This window comes from Chiloscyllium plagiosum, unplaced genomic scaffold (assembly GCF_037043375.1).
Source record: "Chiloscyllium plagiosum isolate Xiang-an unplaced genomic scaffold, Cpla_swu_hap1 HiC_scaffold_32, whole genome shotgun sequence".
Classification (NCBI taxonomy): Eukaryota; Metazoa; Chordata; class Chondrichthyes; order Orectolobiformes; family Hemiscylliidae; genus Chiloscyllium; species Chiloscyllium plagiosum.
The window spans coordinates 13,449,624-13,471,710 of NW_028270170.1; the positions used below are offsets into that span (position 1 = coordinate 13,449,624).

At 41.5% G+C, this 22,087-nt stretch overlaps 1 protein-coding gene across 6 annotated transcripts in view; it reads right to left on the reverse strand.

Annotated features, from left to right (window-relative positions):
• raraa (retinoic acid receptor, alpha a) overlaps positions 1–22,087 on the reverse strand; it is a 583,661-nt gene that overhangs the window by 320,640 nt on the left and 240,934 nt on the right. Inside the window, exon 1 of one of the 6 annotated variants that reach the window (XM_087977801.1) lies at positions 19,588–19,710. The exons of the other annotated variants lie outside the window; for them this stretch is intronic. The gene's annotated coding sequence lies outside the window, so the exon portion shown is untranslated. Of the gene's footprint in view, positions 1–19,587; positions 19,711–22,087 lie in introns of those variants that run through there. 6 annotated transcript variants of the gene reach the window in all.

Consider the following 22,087-nt stretch of genomic DNA (forward strand, 5'->3'; position numbering starts at 1 on the left):
GGGTTCATGGGCCAGGCCAGCATTTATCATTTGTTCCTCACTGCCCTTGAGAAGGTGGCAGTGAGCTGCCTTCTTGAACTATTGCAGTGTGGGGGACCCATCATGCTGTTAAAAAAGGAGTTTGAACTAGCAACAGTGAAAGAACAGCAATATTATTCTAAATCAGTGGTGTGCCAATTGAACAGAAAATCGCAGATAGTGGTGTTCCCATCTATCTGCTGCCTTTTCATTCTACATGGTAGAGTTATGGGTTTGAAAGTTGCTAACTAATTGCTGGTGAGATGCTGCAGTGCAACTTGAGGGCGGTACACCCCGCTGTCATTATGCACGGATGATGGAGTAACTGAATGCTGAAGGTGTTAGATGGGATGCCAATTAAACAAGCTGCTTTGTTCTGGGTGGTATTGAACTTCATGACTGTTGGAGCTGTACCTATCCAGAAAAGTGGAAAGTATACCATCATACACCTGGCCTCTGTCTTATGGATGGTGGCTAAGCTTTGAGGAGTCAAGAGGCAAATTCTTGCCACAGGATTTTTAGCTCTAACCTGCTCTTGTAGCTGCCCTATTTATGTGGATTCTTTTCCCTGACTATTTGATTTCCATTTCTGGGGATAGAGTGTCCCCAATACTGACTTCAAACCCTCCAGCATCCACAGTTTTCTTAAATATACTTCCTCACACCCTGCTTCCTAGAAGGATTCCATTCAATTTTCCCAGTTTCTCAGTTTTGATTGCATCCGTTCTGTCACTTTTCACCAGGGTGGCTCCAACATGACATCCTTTTCCTCAATCAAGGAACCGTCCCACCATGATTGATATGGTCCTCATGGAGCCCATGTCTGACTATCTCCCACATTTCTGTCCTCACATTCCAAATCCTCTCACAGCAACAATAGGATTCCCCATGCCCTCACTTTCTCCCTCAGCAGTCTTCGTAATCAAGGATCATCCTCTGTCACTTCCACCACCTCCAGCTGGATACCAGCAAATACATCTTCCAGCTCCATTGTTAGCATTCTGTAGGGAACCAACCTCCTGCTACACTGTCCAAATCCCCAAACACCTTCCACGTGAAGCAGTGTTTTAGTTGCATTGCTTTTGATATACACACATACACACACACACACACCCACCCACCCTCATGTCTTATTTGTGTCTTGTTGACTCTCAGCAGAGCTGAATCGTATTCTCCTTTTCACAATTTTGTTACATCTTTATCTATCCTTCAACACCTTTGTCTTTGATTCTGAGCACCTTTACAATCTACCAATCCACCAACTCCCACACTTACCTTGACTATACATCCTCACACTCTGCTTCCTTTAAAGGCTCTATTCCATTGATTCAGATTCTCCATCTCCATTGCACCTATCCCAAAGATGCCAGCCTCTACAAGGGGGCCTCCAAAATGTCCACCTTCTTCATTGACTGAGGATTCTACACAACCATGGCTAGTAAGGCCCTCATTTGTGTCCAACCCATTTCCCGCACTTTGGCTCTGACCTCTTCTCTTCCATCCCACAACAACGATAGGGTGTCCCTAGCCCTCACTTACCATCCCACCAGCATCACATCCAAAAGATCATTAGCCATCATTTCCGCTACCTCCAATGGGATGCCACCACCATATCCCCCCCTCCAGTCCTTTGTTATCCTTCCACAGGGACCAATACCCTCTGGGAGACTTTGGTCCACACCTCGTCCACTCCTGCCTGTTTACATCCTCCCTCTTCACTATCCATGGCCCCAGACATACCAACCATGTGAAGCAAACATTTACTTGCACTTCACTAAATCTAGTTTACTGTATTCACTGCTCACAAAGTGGGCTGCTTTACAATGAAAAGTCAAAACGCAGGCTGGGCAACTGCTTTGCAGAACATCCACATTCTATTTGCAAAAATGACCCCGAGCCTGCCACTTCAACACACCATGTTCCCCAAGCAACATCTCTATCTCAGCCTTGCTGCAGTGCTCCAGCGAAGCTCAGCGCATGCTGAAAGAATGGTATCTCATTTTCCACCTGGGAACCCTGCACCCTTCCTGCTCTCTAGCCTCCATTTCCATCCCTTGTTCACTCCACCCCGATCCCCATCTTCAGCATAGAGAACAACTTTTTCCCAGCTAAAATCAGTTCTGAACAAGGGTCACTGTTCCCAATATATTAAGTCTGCTTGCTCTCTACAGATGCGGTCAGACCTGCTGAGTTTCTCAATCACATTCTATTTTATTACTATTGGTTACATGGCTTGTCCAGTTTAGGTCAATGGGAAACCCCAGAATATTGACAGTAGAGAATTCAGCAATACAATACTGAATGTCACAAGGCAACAGTTGGAGTCTCTCTCTTGTTGGAGATGGTCTTTACCTGATACATTTTTTGAAGGCAATATTTCTTGACATTTATCAGTCCAAGTCCGAATGCTTCCAAGTCTTGTTGTATTTGGACATGGACCTGTATTAGTATGAGTGGAATCTTGAAGGGTGCTCAATATTGTGCAATCAGCAACAATATTCCACCTGACATAGAAAGGAGGAAAGGTCATTGATGAAGCAACTGAAGATGACTGTGTCTAGGACACTATCCTGATGAACTCCTGCAAAGATGATCACCTTCTTTTTCGCTAAGTATGATTCCACCAAAGTAGACTTTTCCCCAATTCGTATTGACTTCAGATTTGTTAGGGATCCTTGATGCCATACTCAATCAAATCATAAAATCATACAGTAAAAAAGCCCTTTGGTCCATCAAATCACTACTGCCAAAACTACACTAAATCTACATGAGTCCCACTTTCCAGCACTAGGTCCATCGTCTTGAATATTATATTTCATGTGTTCACCCAATTACTTTTCAAAGACTGTGTGATTGCCCACTCTCCCAGGGAGTACATTTCAGAACCACTCTACCATCTAGGTAAAATAAAGATTGCAGATCTCCTCTCTAAATCTCTTGCCTTTACCTGAAAAGCATGTCCCTTTATTACTGACCCTTCAACTAATGGGAACAGCTTCTTTCTATCCACCCTGTCCATAATTTTATACAATGAAGTCTAGATGTGAAGGGCAGTCACCCACACTGCACTGTCATGTTTAGAAAAAGACAGGTCAGTAGCTGGGCAGGCCTTACAAAAATCAAACTGAGCATCAGTGAGAGCGTTATTGTTCTCTACATGCTGCTTGACATTACTGATGAGATGGTAGTTTGCTGCACTGGATTGCTCGTGCTTTTTTTGGACAGTTATTCCTGGGGAATATTTGAATTTGAATTTATTTATTGTCACGTGTACCGAAGCACAGTGAAAAGCTTTGTCTTGCGAGCAATACAGGCAAATCACAGAGTTAAGTAGCATAGATAGTAAATAATAGGTAAACAGCGAAAAAAACAAAAACAGGCACAGGCAAATACTAAGAGTTTGTGAGTCCATTCAGTATTCTAACAACAGTAGGGTAGAAACTATTACAAAACCAGCTGGTGCGTGTGCTCAGGCTTCTGTACCTTTTCCCCGATGGTAGAGGTTGTAGAAAAACATTGCCAGGGTGGGATGGATCTTTAAGAATGCTGGCAGCCTTTCCTAGACAGCGGGCCTGGGAGATGGATTCTATGCATTGTGGGGTAGAAGCCAGTTACGTAACTGTATTGGAACACATTGGCTGGGAATGCAGTAGTTCTAAACCACAAGTCTTCGGCACTATTGTCAGAATGTTATCCGAACAGTATCCAGCGCCTTCAGCCCTTTCTTGCTAGCATGTGTGTGAATCAAATTAGCTGAAAACTAATAACTGTAATGCTAGGGACTACAGGAGGAAGCAGGGTTGGAACATCCACTTGGCATCTGTGGTGAAGATGTTTGCAAATGCTTTAACCTCATCTTTTGCATTGCTGTGCAGGACAACTCTATAAAATGGAATATCACAGAACCTCATTGTTTAATCATCCACCAGTATTCACGACTCGATGTGGCAGGACTCAGTTGAGATCTGTTCCTTCAGTTGTAGAATCACTCAGCTCTATCTAAAGTGTGCTACTTACACTGCTTGGCATACAAGCTTCATCAGGTTGATACCTCATTTTTAACTGTGCTGTTGCTGTTACTAGCATGTTCGCCTGCACTCCTTATTTTAACAGGATGGATCCTGTGACTTGGTGTTAATGGTAGAGTGGAGGGATATGCTGTTAAAGATTAGAGATGAATATAACTCTGCTGCTGATGGCCGACAGTGCCTCATGGATGCCCTATCTTGACATGCTAGAATGGTTTGAAATCTATCCTATTCAGCATGGTGCTAAGGTCACACAATACGATAGGCAGTATCCACAATTTGAAAGGTGGGACTTTGACTCCACAAGGGCTGTGCAATGGTCACTCCTTATATTGATTCTGTCTTGAACCTAACATCTGTTAATGGGAGATTGGTGAAAACAAGGTCAAGCATGCATTTTTATTCTTGTTGATGTAATGTCCTTTACAATTCAGCCTGATCAGTCAGTAATAGTGCTACTGAGTTACCCTTGGTGAGAGACTTTGAGGGCCTCACCCAGAGTACACTCTACATCCTTGCTACTCTCAGTGCATTCACCAAGTTGTGCTCAACATGGATAAGAACTGATTCATCAGCGGGGGTGGGGAAAGGAGCAATTGGTGTTAATCAGCAGGAGGTATTTTGCCCACATTTTACTTGGTGTCATGAGACTTCATTGGGTTTCACAGTCAATGTTGAGGACTCCCAGGGCAACTCTTTAAAAGAAGAACTTTGCAGGGTTCATAGAATGTAATTCCATTGCCTTGGTCTACTTGGTTCTGTTCCTTTTGACAGACTTTCTAATGTCTAGATATAACTGATGGCTTGCTGGGCCTTTTCAGAGGCTATTGAAAAGTCAATCACATTATTATGGATCTGGAGTCACATGTAGGCCATACCAGATGAGGTTGTTACATTTTTCTTTCTTGTGGGTAACAGTAAATTGATAAATTTAATAATAAACACACAGCTTCCTTCCATTTTCAGTCTCTCTATTTCTGAGGTACTAACTTCTTGCTGGGATATAGTTCCTCAGGTATGGTTCCCCTTCTGTTCCTCATTCTAGTAGCCAATCTTCATGTGTGAGCTTTCAATCATGTGACATTCAATCATGGAAGTAGTGGCTGAACACTTGCTTGATATTTCAGTGTGTCCTTCACTACAATGATTATGTGCCATAACCCAGGCTGACCTTCTCTCCCTTTCCCAGATTAGGTACAGTATGTGCTCAAACTGCAATAAACTAACCCAGCACAGACTGAAATCAAATCACAGATCCTCATGCCCATTATTTATAGCACTCCACCAGGCAATGACATTTACCCTTGAAAATATCAGTGCGCCTAAATGAAAGTTATCAACTCAAAATGTTCAATTTTTAAACACTTTAACACATAACGAGGGAACATTACACATTTATAGGGCAGTCATGCTGGTTCATTAATACTTAAGTACAGTACAGCCTCATGATGTGCTTACTTTTCAAAATCAACAATCAATCTAGCACCGTTATTTAATAAATGGCAGTTGTCATTTTAAAATGAAATTCCGCCTTCAAGATCCAGCTCTCAATGAAGCCAAGTAACAGAGAATTAGGTTCCTCTTTCTGACAGTTGGCAAAAAGAAAACTCGATGAGTTCATTCTTTATTCCCTTTTCTCAAACACACTAATCAAAAGCAGGACATGTTTCTCGACAGCAAAGAGTGCTTAGCGTGACATGCTCAGGCTCAACAGTGAACTTTAGCAGGCTTTTTTTTTGTATAGAGATCAGACAAAACCTTTAGGAGTCTGTGGCACAGTGGGAACACCCCTATCTCTGGGCCAGAGCTCCAGCGATCTCGCAACCTCAGTCCTTGATGAGCACAGGTGTGCCATAATGCAGTCAGAACAGTTGATCAGTCTGTACATCCTTACAATACATCTGTGGGAGGCAGTAAGAGCTAGAGAATTTCCTGGTCAGCCAAAAGTGCAGAAGGAGCTGCAGTGCAACACTTTAAAGGACCCTATCTCAGGCTGTTGCCAAAAGCACTCATCATCCTTGTTCCAATGGATTACCACACATAGAGGAACTGGTAGGTGTAAGATCCTATCATCTCCAAGTCAGGCACTATTCCAACTTGAACATGCATTTCAGTTTCTTTTCATTGCTCAATCAAATTTCCGGAAAATTCCCATACACAACAGCACTATAGAAATACCTTTAGACTACAGCAGAAGGACAACTACCACATCTCAAGGGAAATAACATTGAACAATAAATGTTGCCAGTAACACCCGCATTCCAGAGAAAGAGTATAAATAAACTCCTGGTTAGTCTTTCTTCTGCCAATTTCAGGGAATCCAAAGCTAAGTGTATTACTCGAGGAGAAAGTGAGGTCTGCAGATGCTGGAGATCAAAGTTGAAACTTTATTGCTGGAACAGCACAGCAGGTCAGGCAGCATCCAGGGAACAGGAGATTCGACGTTTCGGGCACAGGCCCTTCTTCAGGAATGAGCAGAGAGTGTTCAGCAGGAGAAGATAAAAGGTAGGGAGGAGGGACTTGGAGGAGGGGCGTTGGAAATGTGATAGGTGGAAAGAGGTCAAGGTGAGGGTGATAGGTCGGAGTAGGATGGAGGCGGAGAGGTCAAGAAGAAGACTGCAGGTCAGGAAGGCGGTGCCGGGCTGGAGGGATCCAGCTGAGACAAGGTGGGGGGAGGGGGGATGAAGAAACTGGTGAAGTCCAAGTTCATCCCCTGCGGTTGGAGGGTTCCCAGTCGGAAGATAAGACGCTCCTCCTCCGACCGTCGGGTTGTTGTGGTTTGGCGGTGGATGAGTCCAATGACCTGCATATCCTCGGTGGAGTGGGAGGGGGAGTTGAAATGCTGTGCTACAGGTTGGTTGGGTTGGTTCGTCCGGGTGGCCCAGAGGTGCTCTCTGAATCGCTCCGCAAGTAGGCGGCCTGTCTCCCCAATATAGAGGAGGCCACACCGGCTGCAGCAGATGCAGTAGATGATGTGGGTGGAGGTGCAGGTGAATCTGTGGCGGATATGGAAGTTTCCTTTGGGGCCTTGGAGAGAAGTGAGGGGGGAGGTGTGGGCGCAAGTGTTGCACCTCCTGCGGTTGCAAGGGAAGGTGCCGGGAGTGGAGGTTGGGTCGGTGGGGGGTGTGGATCTGACAAGGGAGTCGCGGAGGGAGTGGTCTCTACGGAAAGCTGATAGGGGAGGGGAGGGAAATATATCCTTGGTGCTGGGGTCTGTTTGGAGGTGGCGGAAGTGACGGCGGATGATGCGCTGTACATGGAGATTGGTGGGGTGGTAGGTGAGGACCAGTGGGGTTCTGTCCTGGTGGCGGTTGGAGGGGCGGGGCTCAAGGGCGGAGGAGCGGGAAGTGGAGGAGATGCGGTGGAGGGCACCGTCGACCACGTCAGGGGGGAAATTGCGGTCCTTGAAGAAGGAGGCCATCTGTGTTGTACGTATTTTGAACTGGTCCTCCTGGGAGCAGATGCGGCGGAGACGAAGGAATTGGGAGAATGGGATGGCGTTTTTACAGGGGGCAGGATGGGAGGAGGTGTAGTCCAGGTAGCTGTGGGAGTCGGTTGGTTTGTAGTAGATGTCCGTGTTGATTCGGTCGCCTGAGATAGAAACAGAAAGGTCTAGGAAGGGGAGGGAGGAGTCCGAGACTGTCCAGGTGAATTTGAGGTTGGGGTGGAAGGTGTCACCCAGCTTTCCGTAGAGACCACTCCCTCCGCGACTCCCTTGTCAGATCCACACCCCCCACCGACCCAACCTCCACTCCCGGCACCTTCCCTTGCAACCGCAGGAGGTGCAACACTTGCGCCCACACCTCCCCCCTCACTTCTCTCCAAGGCCCCAAAGGAAACTTCCATATCCGCCACAGATTCACCTGCACCTCCACCCACATCATCTACTGCATCCGCTGCAGCCGGTGTGGCCTCCTCTATATTGGGGAGACAGGCCGCCTACTTGCGGAGCGATTCAGAGAGCACCTCTGGGCCAACCGGACGAACCAACCCAACCAACCTGTAGCACAGCATTTCAACTCCCCCTCCCACTCCACCGAGGATATGCAGGTCATTGGACTCATCCACCGCCAAACCACAACAACCCGACGGTCGGAGGAGGAGCGTCTTATCTTCCGACTGGGAACCCTCCAACCGCAGGGGATGAACTTGGACTTCACCAGTTTCTTCATCCCCCCTCCCCCCACCTTGTCTCAGCTGGATCCCTCCAGCCCGGCACCGCCTTCCTGACCTGCAGTCTTCTTCTTGACCTCTCCGCCTCCATCCTACTCCGACCTATCACCCTCACCTTGACCTCTTTCCACCTATCACATTTCCAACGCCCCTCCTCCAAGTCCCTCCTCCCTACCTTTTATCTTCTCCTGCTGAACACTCTCTGCTCATTCCTGAAGAAGGGCCTGTGCCCGAAACGTCGAATCTCCTGTTCCCTGGATGCTGCCTGACCTGCTGTGCTGTTCCAGCAATAAAGTTTCAACTAAGTGTATTACTCTCATTGCCAAAGCTCCAGATCATGAGTGAACTCAGGGCATAACAGATATTAAACCTGGATCACTTTCAGAGTACTACTCTGCTTAAGGGCATCGAGGATCAGCAAGAAATATGAAGTTGAGGTAACAATTAAATCAGCCACGATTTTGTTGATGGATGAAATAGGCTGGAGTGGCTACATAGCAGGGAGGAGAAAGTGAGGACTGCAGATGCTGGAGTACCAGAGTTGAAAAATGTCGTGCTGGAAAAACACAGCAGGCCAGGCAGCATCCGAGGAGCAGGAGAATCGACGTTTCGGGCATAAGCCCTTCTTCAGGAAGGGCTACATAGCAGCCTCCTTCTGCACTTAATTCATATTCTTGTACACAGTACATTTACTTACTGATCATCTTTGAGCATGGTTATAAGACAGCATTCGGGTAACAACTAAAACCTCCAGGCAAAATCTGAACCCCAGACAGAAAGAAAATTCAAGGTTTTGGAGACACTCCCAAGTCAATAAATAATTCAAGTCTTGTGCATTGAACTTTTTCCATCTTTTATCATTATCCGATTTTACTGCACACATTACAAGTAACATCTTACTAATTTATCTTCAAAGATATAATCAGGGAAAGCGAGGCTTTATGCTCCTTTTGTAACTTGCTGCTGACACTCAAACTTCATAAACCTCTGAGTTTCCTCATCTAAAACTCCCATTAGAATAAATGCTACAGCATTTCAATCTAATAATGGTTCTTCAAATATTGTTCTTTCAATGTGAATCCTATGATTCCCAGGATTCATAGGATTTATTAAGAGTCCAGAAGTTACATTTTAGGCTGCAGAAAATGAGTTTGACATCACAATTATGTAAACCTTAATGGACAAAGTCTGAGTTGAAAGTATATTAGAGCAGCTAAAGACAAGGAGGAATCAGGGACTCACTTGCTGTTTATACACAATTAGAAATCAATAACACTTCAATAGGTGCAACAATGCAACTGGAATTATTGCTAATTGCCCTGCTAGGCAGTATTAAAGTAAATCAAATGTACAATTAAAAAAACTTGCAATTGGATAGCACCATTCACAAAACTAGAACATTCCAAAAATCTTCACATAGGATTTACTCTTGAGGTGTGGTCTGTTTTGTAGGAGAACACAGCAAAAACAAACAAAAGAATTTGGATTTATACAGTGCCTTTCATGATTTCAGAAGGTGCTTGTACAACCAATTAAGGAGTTTGCACATGTTGTCAATGTTACAATGTAGGCAGTTAATTTACAGCAATTTCCCAGAAATAACAGTGAAAAGAGTGATCAGATCATTTGTTATGCGTATTGGTTGTGGATTAAGTGTTGGCCACAATAAACAGTTACCTATCCAGCTTATTTTCATTTGAGACTTTTGAGCAAACAGTTTTGCCAGTAATTTTACAGGTAATAAAACTATAAATATTTCTCCCTCACTCCAAAATTATCAGATGAAAAATATTGATTTCAGCATCAGAATATTGATATTGATCTAACTAATCATGCATCTCTGCAGACAACAATTCCACAATCTCAGCAAGACCAAGATGGTTGTACTCAAATACATATGATCATCGCTAGATATTTTTACATCATTGTTTAGATTTCAGGAGAACACTCACAAAACAAAGCTTTCCAAACTTTGAGTGCAGCTCTCTGTTTTATACATTCTGTGTGTTTCCAGCACCCAGTCAGGACAATGGAAAAGGGCATTTGCTTTCCATAGTATCAGTCTCCATTCTTGGCACCCACAAATGGTTATGTCCAGAGCATGGAATTCAGTGGCTTTGCTTGAGGCTTTCACATTTGGCAGGGGTCCTGCTCGCTTGCCACCAAAAACATTCTTACCAATGCAAATGTGCCTCAGGTCTCTTTTCCAACAGTTACTCAACATAGCATTAACTGTTTTTGATTGGAGTCTACTTAAAATATCTACTGCAGGGAAAAAACATGTTTTTTAACCATGCTGTTTGAGATTTATTAATTTTGCTTCACTGCCCTCCGTAAACATTAAAATTAAAATTTACAGAAAATTTACATAGTGTATGACAGCCACAGGATGTCCTAAAATGTATTATAGTCTATTTAGTAGTACTGAAGTACGCTCAACCCTCTGGGAATGCAATAGCGAATCTTTGCACAGCAAAATCTCAAAACCAGCAATGTGATTAAGACCAGATAAACTGGTTTTATGCTGTTGATCGAATGATTAATATTGACAAGTGAACTGGGACATCAGAGTAGTTTCTTTTACACAGCCTGGAAAGAAATATGGAACCGTGTCATAACATTTATTTGAAACGTAGCACCTTTGGCAGTGCAGCACTCTCTCGAAGCTGTACCGCAGTGTTAGGTTGGAACTTGAAATAGGACTGGAACCCACAACGTTCTAATTCAAGGGCAAAAGTGCTACTAACTGAACCAAGACTGATACAATTTAAACTCAATAATCTCCACTTCAAACATTTTAAAGTACTAGATGGTGCCCTCACTCAAATCGTACAAACAAAAGTATTAGTATATATTGTGTATATAAAAATAATAAATACTTTTAATGCTACAGTTTCAAAATTCTCAAAGTATTTCTTTCTTCCATGTCGACTTCTGCAGGCTAATGACTGATTCCAAAAAATTGAACATAATTCTAGATGAAATCTAGCCGTCTCCCCTTGGCATTCAGTGACATCTTTATTTCTGAATGCTCCAACCAATTATTCATCACTTATATAAACGATTTAGATGAGAATTTAGCAGGCGTGGTTCGTAAATTTGTAGATGACACCAAGATTGGTCGCATAGTGGACAATGAAGACCATTTCTTGAAATACAGCGAGATCTTGGTCAACTGGGCCAGCGAGCTGAGGAATGGCAGATGGTGTTTAGATAAATGCAAGGTGTTGCATTTTGGTTGGTCAAACCAGGGCAGGACTTACACAGCAAATCGTAGGGCCTTGGGGAGTGTAATGAAACAAAGAGATCTTGGGGTACATGTGCATAACCCCTCAAAAGTGGAGTCACAGGTAGGCAGGGTGGTGAAGAAGGCTTTCAGCATGCATACTTTTATCATGGGATATCTTGTTGCAACTGTGAGACCACATTTGGAATGCTGCATGCAGTTCTGGTGACTCTACTATAGAAAGGATATTATTAAACAAGAAAGAGTGCAGAAAAGATTTAAGAGGAAGCTACCTGGATTTGAAGGTTTGTATTATAAGGAGAGGTTGGATGAGCTGGGCAACTTTGCCTAGAGAGTGTAGGAGACTGAGGGGATAACCTTATAGAGGTGTATAAAATCATGAGACGCGTAGATAAGGCGGATAGCAGATAGCTTTTCCCCACAGGAGAGGAACCTAAAACTAGAGGGCATGGATTTATGGTGAGAGATGAGAGATACAAAAGGGCAATTCTTTTTCACACAGAGGGTGTTTAGTGTCTGGAATGGGCTGTCAGATGTAGTGGTGGAAGCAAGTAAACTTTTGTCATTTGAAAAGCATTTAGACAGTTACATGGATGAAGCAGGTATGGAGGGGATGTGGACCAAATGCAGGCAAGTAGGACTAGTTTAATTGTGATAAGTGGGCAGCATGGGCAGGGTGGGCCGAAGGGCCTGTTTCACTGTAGAACTCTATGACTCTGGGGTTTAGGGAAAAGGTTGCCATTGACCAATAACTTAAATGGAAAAGCAATATAAATATTGTGGCTGAAAGAGAAGATCAGAGGTTGGGAATTTCTGTGGCAAGTTATTCATCTCCTGATTTCCCAAAGTCTGTTTCACAGGATCAATCACTATCTACAACATATAAGTCAGCGCTGTGAGGGAACACTCTCCGTTTGCCTGGATGAGTGCAGATCCAAACTTAAAAAAGCTTGAAACCACTGAGGACAAAGACTGTTTGTTCAGGACCCCAACTACCATTTTAAATATTCACTGCCTCCCGCAGTGGCATATATTAACAGCAGCATCCACCATATAAAAGATGCACAGCCACAACTTGCGAAACCTTCAACAGCAGCTTCCAAATCTGTGACCTCTATTATCTGGAAGGATAAAGGACAGCAGACCTTTGAGAACTCCACCAATTGCAAGTCAGCATTTATTGCTTATCCCTAACTGTGTGCAGCTTAGAGTCAAGCACATCTGGAGTCACATGACCCTCCCAAAAAAAATTAGTGAACCAGAAAGGGTTTTACAATAAACAACAGGCTAACTTCTTTTGAAAATTCCATACTTTTGCAGAATTTAAATTTCACGACTTGCCATGGTGGCATTTGAACAGGTGTCCCCAGAACATTAGCTTGGGTTCGAGATTGCTAGCCCACTGTCCTAGCACTATGCCACTGCCTCCCTGGAACTATACCTTCTTTCCTTACTGGAATTGGGTCAACAACCTGGAGCTCCCCTCAGCACAGTGAATGTACATTTTCCAACAGATACATTGCAGCAGCTCAAGAAGGAAGTTGACCACCATCTTCTCAAGACAAATAGGAATGGACAACAAATTTATCTCAGGAGAAAGTGAGGACTGCAGATGCTGGCGATCAGAGACAAACGTGTGGTGCTGGAAAAGCACAGCAGGTCAAGCAGCATTGGAGGAGCAGGAGAATCGACGTTTCGGGCATAAGCCCTTTATTAGGAATCACAAATTTATCTCACCAAAGAATAAAATAAACTGATTGTTTTGTTAATGCATTGTACTTTAAGCTCATATAAGAATTTATTTGCTTACCAGTCAAATACTGGGAATATTTTGCAGTTCTTCCAGTCAAAGTATTGTTCACTTATTTCAGCTCGAGTTGCATGAGCTCATTCTCCTGCTGAGAATTATGAGTAAATATATAACTGGGGAATCTCAGTTCCTCTTTAAAAATCTGCTCTAAACTAAGTGACTTTCGTGCATGTGGGAGTCTTCTCAGACAAGTTTGATTCTGGCCTGACATAATACCAATTCAAATGGGTACCATTGGCAAATCCCTCCCTGGGATCCCCGCCATGACATCAAATATATCACTTGACATCAGTTAACTCAGATGAGAATGAGATTACATCAATTACCGATGGCTTTATGATCAAGTCTTGTTACTTAGTATCACAACCAAAGGCAAGCAAGTACCATATTTTAAAAATTCAGCAAGTCCTCCTATAGCTCATGGCTTCAAATTTACAGAAGTTACACAAAGTAGAATAATATTGTTCAATAAGCATACAACAAAGCTGCAGGTGATTCTACGTAATACAAACATTTCCTTATGTAAACAAACTGTAATACTTTGCAGTAAGCATACAGCGCAGCTTTATCTCAAACACGGCAAAATTAGAATTAGAATTATTGTTGCGAGTACTCAAGTATGGGAATACAGGAGGACTGTATGTAGTTTGACAAAATTCCCAATTTGTTAAGACTATAGAAGAAATAGCGAAGGGAACTAATAAAAATCAATCCAGTAAAGATGTTACCACTCACACTGCCAGGATATTCTTGCAGTTTACCACCGCCAACATATAAACTAAGCATGTATCCAGAAGGAAATGGAATAAAGCCCACAAGTAACAAGGCCATGGGTGAACCATAAAATGGGATTCCCCTCACAATATTTTAAATTGAGCCATAAATAGAGGTGATGAAAGGAAGGGAAGATTGGGGAAAACCATTTGAACAATACTCAAACATGTCCTAACTTAGCTGATCGCAGTTACAGATGGGATATATTCATTTAAGCTTGCAACTAAGAAAGCATGCCGATTACATTAGGAGGGTGAGACAACGAATGAATGGGCAGAAGCACAAAGATTACTTAAACACCCGTGATGATGCTGAAGACAAATGCAAACAAAGGAAGCCATTCATAATAGTGAGGTCATCCTTACACAGATATCCACCATTCCCCCAGAATAGCAGCTCGAGCAGTTGCAGAGATTTTGCCTCCATCACTATTGCAGATAGAGATCTTCCTTTGCATGAAGTGTTTGCTATTATTAGCTGTGAGTTTGCCTTTAACCATTTGCACAGATGCATCCTTTCATTGTAAATACTCATTTAATTTGAAATGATACTGCAGCTCAATATTTCCACTCATTAGTCTGCCTGCATTGTCAGCTATCTTTTTTTAAAATATAGATTAAGCTACATAAACTACATACACAAGTTAACAGAAGTGTATTCTACTTTCATAAATCTGGGCACAAATCTTGTGAACATAAGGCTTTTACATAACAGTCATTACGGTATTGGTTACTGGACAAATTCCAAACTTGATGGCATGAGACCTGATGACTCCAAGCTGACTAAGAATTGGAGTAATTCCAAGTAATAAAATGCACAGGTCTTGTCATGATGTAAACACAATACTGTACAGGATATGTGCACAAAAGTTTTGTTTATGCAAGTAGTCGGAATCAAGCATCTTTGATGCACACCTAATGTTTCTTGACAGCTTGATAGGTTTCCTCTGCTATGTGTGCATGTTTAAAAGTAAAGTCTTTTCAATTGCAAGTTTTATGCTACTTTTTCCTCTGGCCACTAACTTAAACACAAAAATAATCAAGTTAGCAAGTGCAAAATAAATTGATCATGGCCCTTTCTTTTTCTGCTGTAATTCCCAGATTTGTTTTCTTTGGAAAATGGATGAAAAGGAATAAATGATTATCCTTTTTTCTCACATTTGTGTGTGCAGGCTGGGAAGAAGTTTCTGATGCCAATGAAAAGTAAATCTTGAACAGCATTCATTGCATGGACATTGGAAATCAAGGGCAAGATTTGAAGTATCAGCATAGCTACAATTTGTTTAAAGCAACGTGAATCAATAATATTGTTCAATAAGCATACAACAAAGCTGCAGGTGATTCTACGTATTACAAACATTTCCTTATGTAAACAAACTGTAATACTTTGCAGTAAGCATACAGCGCAGCTTTATCTCAAACACGGCAAAATTAGAATTAGAATTATTGTTGCGAGTACTCAAGTATGGGAATACAGGAGGACAGTGAAAAGTGAACAAAGTCGCTATTATCCTGTGCCATCTTTTTATAAAACCAGGATTTTAAAAAAGCAGCAGAAACAAAAGAAAACCAGAAGGTAAGTAAAGCATTCCAATTATTAGTCATTTGAAATCACCATCTGAATTGGAATGATTTACATCACTGCAACACACTAATGGTAAAATGCTATATGTGATTTAACAAAGCATTATTATTTTAAATTGTCAGCATTTCAAAACCATTATTTCCTATATATCACAGTAGGCAATAGTTGGTTGAAGAACTCTGACATGATCCATTTTACCAGACAGAAGGAAAATACAGAAACTAAGAAACAAATTTAAAAATTACCATAATATTTTTCTAGGTATTTTAATCCTGTTCTCCACCTGACCCTATTTGTGTAATAGGAGGGTAGCAGCCAAGGAAGATTGGTCTTCTCTTAAATCCACATAATCCAGGTTGGCTCATTAGTGCAATACTGAGTGCTGCACTAGTGGAGACACCCAATTTTGGTCAAGACCTTAAGCAGAGGGCATGTCATCTCTCTTTCAAATCAGTGGAAATAGTCCCATTGCATTACCTGAAGAACTGAGGAGTTCTCCTTGTTGCCTGAATAAATATCTATCCCTCAACCAACAACACAAAAAAAACGATGATCCAGACAAGCATCAATCACATGGCTGATTGTGGGTCCTTCCTATGCATAAATTAGATGCTGCATTTCCCACATTACAACAGCCACCACACATCAAAAAATACTTAATTGGTTGTAAAGAGCTTTGGGACTTCCTGAAGTAACAAAATGCTCTATATAAATGCCTTTCCCTTCCTTTATGTTAATTGAAAGCTAATGAATCCTTTCTTAAGCCCATGAACAACTTTATAGCGCATTATTCTTTGTTGCAACTTACACAGCTATTGAATCATAATGACTTTTCTAAAATTAAAAGAGTGTCAAGAAATAAAAAGTGAAACAGTACTCAAGAGTAAATCTTGAAAACATTTACACAAGATTGAAATGTCATTATGGTACTAAACTTATTATACTAGTTTGTTATTGTGACCATGGTGAATTTAACATTCTAACTTGAGATATTCTCAGGCCTGTTTCACATTAACTGAATGACAAAGATCTAGCTCCACATCTTTATGTAACACAATAAGGCGTCTTGCATTGCTTTCATACATCAGACCTTAAATTATCAGATTTAACAAAGATGATTGAATTTCTCTGGAATTCAATCTTCATTTGGATTTGTAAGTGCTGCTCTTTGATAAAGAGGAACCTTTACACCATGTGGTTTGCAAGGACCACATGCTGGTTTGACAAACCTATGAAAGCCAATAAGTAAAGCTGATCATGGTAAATTCACCAGCTCCAACACAGAATGAAGCTAAAATGGAACAACAAAGGCCTATAACACAGTACTGCTGATTCTTCAACACACATGAACATGGCTCCCCGAAAACAGAAATGGGAAGAGAATTTCTCCCCATGTTTAATGTATACCCAAACTTATGCAAATATTTGCAAGAGGAATTGTTTCAAACATTTGTTTACTATTTCACAAAAAAATGCAAATACACACACTGTATTCACGATAAAAAAATACTTTTCCTTTTCAGCTTATACACAATACCTCAACAAAGTTATGGACCTCTTCTAAGACTATCCAGGAAAACATTTCTGTTAAAGCAACATCCATTTATATGTCACAATCATCACTTAAATCAGAATCAAAATTTTCAGTCAGCTTCTGCTTTATGTCACATTTCATGCAGCTTATTACCCCCAGTCCTTACACACACAATTACCATGTTCCTAATTTCTATTCTGGGCTCTACTCAATTATTACTTGCTGGGTGACCTTACCTTTCTTTTTCAAAATTTTTGTATCTTGCAGTTTTGGCTTATAGATCCATTTACAGTACTTAAATCAGAAAACCTGAAAGGACAGCTCCAAATATTACTAGTGATGGCTTAGAAGACCTCAGGGTGAGACAACTCACTGCTCTCTCTGTAGCCACCATGCATAGGAAATCATGTCTCACAAAGTTGATTGAGTTTTTGAAGAAGCAACAAAGAGGATTGATGAGGGTAGAGTGTTAGACGTGATCTATGTGGACTTCAGTAATGCATTCGACAAGGTTCTCCATGGGAGACTGGTTAGCAAGGTTAGATCTCATGGAACACAGGGAGAACTATCCATTTGGATACAGAACTGACACAAAGACAGAAGACCTTTGGTGGAAGATGGAAGTAGCGGGTTGCTTTTCAAACTGGAGGCTTGTGACCAGTGGTGTGCCACAAGGATCGATGCTGGGTCTACTACTTTTCGTCATTTATATAAATGATTTGGATATGAACATAGGAAGTATAGTTAGTAAGTTTGCAGATGACACCAAAATTGGAGATGTAGCGAAGAAGGTTACCGCAGATTACAATGGGATCTTGATCAGATGGGCCAATAGGCTGAAAAGTGGCAGATGGAGTTTAATTTAGATAAATATGAGGTGCTGCATTTTGGAAAAAACAAATCAGAGCAGGACTTATACATTTAATGGTAAGGTCCGAGGGAGTGTTGCTGAACAAAGAGACCTTGGAGTGGAGGTTCATAGCTCCTTGAAAGTGGAGTCGCAGGTAGATAGGATAGTGAAAAAGGTGTTTGGTATGCTTTCCTTTATTGGTCAGAGTATTGAGTATAGGAGTTGGGAGGTCATGTTGCGGCTGTACAGGACATTGGTTAGGCCACTTTTGGAATATTACGTGCAATTCTGGTCTCCTTCCTAACAGAAGGATATTGTGGAACTTGAAAGGGTTCAGAAAAGATTTACAAGGATGTTGCCAGGGTTGGAGGATTTGAGCTTTATGGAGAGGTTGAATAGGCTGAGGCTGTTTTCCCGAGAGCGTCAGAGGCTGAGGGGTGACCTTATAGAGGTTTATAAAATCATGAGAGGCATGGATAGGGTAAATAGACAAGGTCTTTTCCCTGGGGTGGGGGAGTGCAGAACTAGAGGGAATAGGTTTAGCATGAAAGGGCAAAGATATAAAAGGGACCTAAGGGGCAATGTTTTCATACAGAGGGTGTGCATCTATGGAATGAGCTGCCAGAGGAAGTGGGGGAGTTGGTACAATTACAGCATTTAAAACACATCGAGATAGTTTTATGAATAGCAAAGGTTTAGAGGGATATGGGCCAAGTGCTGGCAAATGGGACTAGATTAATTTGGGATTCCTGGTCGGCATGGACGAGTTGGACCGAAGGGTCTGTTTCCATGCTGGACATCTCTATGACACTATGACTCTAAATGTGTTCTGATGAACAGACCTAAGCAAAGGTACGTGACTTGCAAGGGAATCAAGGCATTCTGGGAGGCTGGAGCTGATGTGAGCCAACACCAACCTCTTGAGGCACTTCATAATTATGGATGTCAGAGCCACAGGCCGGTAGGCATTGAGGCATGCTGCATGATTTTTCTTTGGCACTGGGACGAGTCAGTCATAGGATAATTGTACCAAAATACAGAGCAGTATTAGCACCTCGCAAAGAATACTGGTTCACAAAAAAGATCAAACATCCAGTGGATATTGCTGGTATCACTGTATATTTGAGTTTTGAATTCTTCAGAATATTCCAAATCATTGGACCTATGATTTTCGACACTTAAGCTGGCACTATAACACAATTTATTGTATTTTCAATACAAAATAATCTCAAACAGGTCCCAGCATTTCAGTAAGAACTCACCAGCTTTATTTACCATTTTTGCACAAACACAAAATGACAAAATAGCTATTAACTAAAACATACCAACAGCTACACCTTCATTAAATGTCAAAGGCAGTGAGAATTTGTTACACATAAACACCAGATTGAAGACGGCAGCAAAATTTTATAGCGTTTACTACTCCTGTTGCAATCTGTCAAATTGCAAGAAGTAGATCTGCAGTGCAGATTGGATCCTTTTGTTGTTGCTAATAACCATGACTTTTGTACCCTGATTATATGAACTCATAAAAAGCAATAAGAGGGCATCTAGTTGCTGGATACTTACACGTTGCACCAAGTCTTATACATTTTCTTATGACTGCTGTCAAGCTGCCGCTCAATAGCTTTTTCAGCTGTTGGGTTAGTCACTAAACAGTCTCCAATGTCAATGTTTCCACATGAGAAACCTGACAAAGAAAAACATATAAGGTTTCTTTATCCTACATTGTCTCTTGTAAGGTAAACAGGTTATCTCAGTCCGTGCCAACAAGTTTCTGGACTGAGACATTCTCTGCCAATCATTTTTAAATTACGAGTATAGGCTCACAATTTGTTTACACTAATTTAAGTCTAATATCACGTGCAGACTAGAAAAATTTAATACGTCAACTCACAAAAGCACCTCTGGAAAATTAACTAACATTCTGGAATATTAACTTCTAACACCTTTGACTTTAAAAGACTGCAACAAAAGCGCTTCAGGCGTCACATATTCCTATTTCCATGCATATTTGCAAAGAAATGACAGCATTTTCAACAAAAGAAAATCAGAAGTCACCGCAAGGATAAACTGAATACTGAAGTTAACAGATAGTGCAGGATGTAATTGTGTCCTTCATTTTTGAACTAGCAAACTAAATCATTGTGTTATAGCAGTGTTAAAAAAAATAACAATCTCAACTGAAGCCAAACAATGATGTTAAAAAGACTTACTCCTCCTCAGCTGAACGCTGAACTGCATATTGTCGGCATATGACTTCAATAGAAATCAGTCACATTATAAAAATTGCTGTTCCACTATAAGTATGTTTCACACATGTCAAATACTGCATTTACCCTCACCATTAGTGAGCAGTGAGGTTTCAAAGAAGACAGATGTTATATTATTCATTTTCAACCACATAGCAAGTTATTCTGATATTTAAACTGATAAACTAAATTGCACAATTCAATCTTGAGCAGCACTCCTTTGGGCCCTTTCCCAACAGGTTTCTGATTCACTGTTAGTTCGAATTTATACATTTGGACTCTGTCATCATGTAACACTGAAAAGAGTTGTTTCTTCTGTGCTTATCTTTTGCCTTTTGCTGTTCCAGCACAACTAAACCTTAAGAAGTGTTTTATGTCCCCATTAATGTCACTAGAAGTACTATAATAATACTGCTTGCATGCTTTCCTGGTAATTTGTGTAGTTATCAAAACGACAATGTACAAAATTACTCTTAGCTTACTAATGAAGTAATTTGGCACTTGTACACTTTCCACAATACTGCACATACCTGCCTACCTCACTCTTTTTAAGATCTTAGTGGCAATCACAGTAGTAATATGACTCCTACTTACATGAAATTGCTCAACTAAATTTGAAAGGGGGAAGTGGCCTAGAGTGTTGGTGTAATGCCATTGAGAGTGTGACGTCAGATTCTGTAAGTTCCATGATCTATTTGCTCAGCACTGAGTCACAGCCTTATAATAGTTTTGATTGAATAGATTATGTCAAATCGCCAGTCCAACGATTTTCTATCAATGGTTCAGGACAGTCAATTTGACAGCAGTTCTCCAAGGTTTCAGGTTATCGTGGGACAGATTTAACCCATTACACTTGAGGAACCATACTTTTCCTGTGATTTTTGGATAAAACAATCTCATGTACATACATATTTGAGGTTAGGAAAAGTCACGGTTTCCAGTTATATAAATTTAGGTCAATACACAGAACGACCGTATTGCAGCCTCTGCACAAATATGTTTTTTTTACTCAATTGTTGGATGTGAGAATTCTAGAAATGTCAGCACTTATTACACATTTCATTTGAGAAGATGGTGATGAGCTGCCTTTGACCCAATGAAATCCCTATGGTGAGGGTGCACCTTATGTTGCTTATGTGGAGTGATAGTTCCAGGATTCTGATCCAATGACAATATATAAGCAGCAAGGTGACTTGAAGAAGGACTTGCAAGTGGTGATGTTCTCAAGTATCTTCCACCTTTGTCCTTCCAAATGGCAAGGTCATGGCAAAAGGACTTTGGCACCTTGCTGCAGCATCTTATAGATGGTGCACATTGCTGCCACTGTACATGGGTGGCGGAAAGATTGAACATTGAAGCTGTGTGATGGTATACCAGTCAAGCAGGTTGCTTTGCCCTGTACTGTAGCAAGCTTCTTGAATGTTATTGAACTGCACACATCAAAGTGTAAAGTATTTCATTACATTCCTGATTTACTCCTTGGGACAGGCTTTGGGAGATCATGTAATGTGAGTTACTTGCTGTGAAATTCCCTCACTTCTCTACTGCCTACAGTATTTATGAGGCTGGTCCAGTTAAGGTTCTGTCAATAATGAGCTGCAAATTTGTTGTTGTGTAGGGATTCAGTGGTCATTGCCTGGTACTCGTATGACACAAATATCACTTGGCCCCCATCAGTCCAAGACAGAATGGGGGCCAGGTTTGATTGATTGCGGGCACAGACTGCTTCAATTTCTGAGGAACTATCTGAGGTACTGAATACTAAGCAATCATCAAATAACAACCCCATATTTGAACAGGATGTCAAAAAGAAGTTG